The following is a 3,431-nucleotide window of genomic DNA, read 5'->3' as shown; positions in this document are numbered from 1 at the left end:
TCTGAAATCAGTCGTGTGGTGAAGATGAATGGCGTTGGCTTTAAGTCAAATGTTAATGCTAAGACAAAGGGGAGAGAAAAGAGGGAGACAGCTTGTGCATCGTGTCATAACTAAAAATGCCAAAATATAGAATTAACATCAGTGTGAACAGTCTGCAAACAGCTTCATTAAAAATGCACTTCTCCACATCTCCGGTCGCTCACCTCGAAGAGTGAAAACACACTGATTAGATTAGCCCGACTGGAGTCTTTAAAGTCTTCTGGAAATGTCAGCAGAATCATCAAAGCGCCCGCCTCCTTCATAAAGCCTTGATGAAAGGCATTCTCCACATACTGCGCCTTCTATATTGTTAGCTCACGGGTACAACGTCTACATCTGCACAACATTATTGCTTTTATGGGAGTTTTATAAGTGGAGACAGACCGAAATCGGGCAGAGACAAGTGACATGTCCCCCTCTTAGCTACGCCCCGAGCCCACCAACTCTGTGCTGCATTTGCAAATCTGTCACATGTATTCATGTACTTGTTTTACGAGCATACCTCTTTTTTGCTCAGGGCGCCTCCTCCCTTTATGGTGCACTTTCTCTACAAGACAAGGTGCACCTCTGCCTGCTCTTTCTCCATCACCTGAAGATCAACATCTTGGACTAACGTGAGTATTTGTTGAATACATCACACAACATTATAATCTCACATAAACACCACAATACCCTCCCACAACAACTCCTAAAAACTGAAGAATTGGACGATATCAACCCCCCCCCCCCCCCCCCCCGTGGAGCTGTCTGGTAAACAAACACAGCTATGTTTACATTCTGTGTTTCTCACCAAAACCCATTGTGTCCGTCAAGAAGACTAACAAATAAAAACTCATATTATCTTTGAAAGCAGATAATAAACAATACTCTGAATCAGGCATTGAATGTTTCCACATTTACTCGCTTAGCCTTCTTGCATTTGTACAACAAAACAAAATGTTGCTCCACGGTGCCAATAGTGGTCTAACCTCTACAGAGTATCTTTAATTTAAAGTGGACCTATCATGCTATATGTGAATAATATAGTGTAGGACCATACCTATATAAGGCTTATGTATACTTTTTATTTTTCAAAATTGACAACATGTTCCCTTCCTCAAAGCTATCCTGTGGCTCATAAATGCAATGTGAAGAGAACTTGTGATTAAAGACAACTTCCTGAGTTGAAACTAGAAATGAATTTAGAAAATAAATAATTGGCATCAACTTTAAAATATGAAAAATGTTTTATAAAATATTTAAAGTCTGACTTAAAGACCATTTGAAAAATTTAAATTGGAATTCCAAAATAGAGAAAATAGCCTTGTTCCTAAAAATCAGGCCATCTGCACAAACACAACCGAAGTGATTGCAAAATGAAATGTGAAAAATGACCCATTTGGACAAAAACGTCCACAGTGATACCGGAGGGTTTAAAATAAATGTAGTGGAGTAAAAAGAATAATATTAGCTTCTGAACTGCAGTGGAGTAGAAGTATTAAGCAGCATTACATGGAACTACTCTTGTACTTAAAGTGGACCTATCATGCTATATTTGAATAATATAGTGTAGGACCATACCTATATAAGGCATATTTATACTTTTTATTTTTCAAAATACCAAACAGATCATACATTTTAGCCATTCCTCATTTCGCTCAATGTAACACTGTCTTTGCATCATGGGCTGATTCAGTGAGAACAGCACCATCTACAGGCCTGGCATATGTACTACAGTGTCTCCAGAGCTTTCCAACGGCAATGTCCGTGGCTGTCTCCTCCTGATTGGTGGAGTTGGCCCAATAGCCGTAGCGCCACTTCTGTGACGTCACAGAAGTGTTCAAATCTGGATCAGTCTGTATCAGATCCGTTGCAGCCCCTTTTTAAGAGATTTGGGTATGGAGGAAAATAGAGAGGGTTGTGTTTTCTGACACTTGGTGAGTTCCCTGGAACACCGGGGACACATGTTCATTTATACAAGACGTACAAAGGTGCATTTTGCATGATAGGTCCCCTTTAATGTTAAGCAGATAACATGTACAGTATGCAAGGTTGATTTCAATTCAGATTGTATAACATTTTCTGTTCTTAAGATATTGAATTCATACTGCCTTCACGTCCAATAAAACACTTGCATACATTATCATACAGTCTCACACACATGCAGACCTTTATTCTAGTTCAAACACATGTTTCCCACGCCATCATTTTTCTATTAAAAATGGTGTAATCCCATATCATACACACCACCAGTTAATAGTGTACGAGGTGATTTATGAACTAAACATCCTCTCATATTTATTACACCTGACACAAAGTCTCATTAAAACAATTACCTTTCAATATACGGCAATGCACTCCAGTGTTTAATGTGTTGTCTTGGGTTTTTATTACATGCATGCACCTTCACTCCGCCTACTTACCCCACAAATACCCCCCACTCTCACAGCATGCTGCTCAGACCTCAGGCAATTCCAGGAGATCAAAGACATGTTGGTATGAAACCCCCGCCTCCTAAAACCTCTAACGCTGCACCACAGTGGCTTAAAGTAACCCCAACACACACCTCTTGCTTTAAGTGCTTTCCCTCTTTCAGGAAGCGCAAACAGAAGCTCTGAGGGTCCGCAGGCATCCGTTATTAGTCAGGTTTCATATTTGTGTTGCTGTTTCCCTGACAGAAAAGTAATAAGGGAAGCAAACCTGTACATTGGTACTTTAAACTTGCATTATTTCTAATATCCAGCAGGGATATGGTCTCACCAAGAAGTCTGATTGTATAGAAGCCTATAAGAAAATGACCGTACTTCTAAATGTACTAATAACATTTCTACACCATTTCTCAATCAGTAGTTTTAAGTCATTTTAAATACAGCGGGATGTCTATTTTGTAAATTACGTTACAGTTAGGCAGCATATGTTTTAGGGCGTGGCTAAGTGTGATTGACATGTCGCTACTCCAGCATTTTTCAGCATTTAGTTTCCCCTAAAGGAACTCTAGAGAGGTTTCTCAATACTCAAATGTCCCCTCCTCGACTCCTCGACTCCTCGGTCCTCCGGTAGTGACCCGGAAATGAATTTCAGCGCGCCATCTTGAAGGACATCTCATTTCTCTAACCGCCTGCTGCTTCCACTCCTCTCTCCTCGGTTCCCCTCCTCAGTCCTCCGCTCACATCTCCTGGGGGCGGCACCAAGTCTCGAGGAGAGGAGTCGAGGAGGGGAAATTTGAGTATTCAGAAACCTCTTAGGAGGAAGCATAGAGGGAGGAAGCGAATAATAATTCCGTTAGTATGTTTTGTTTCAATCATTTGTGGACATTAGCAAGCAAATTACTATTACATGTATGGATGCACATTGCTAACAAGCTAGCACGAACGTTGACAAGCATCACTCTCCCAGAACTTCCTCCAAGTATA

This window comes from Notothenia rossii, assembly GCF_949606895.1.
Source record: "Notothenia rossii genome assembly, chromosome: 3".
Lineage (NCBI taxonomy): Eukaryota > Metazoa > Chordata > Actinopteri > Perciformes > Nototheniidae > Notothenia > Notothenia rossii.
Note: the sequence above shows the minus strand (reverse complement) of the source record.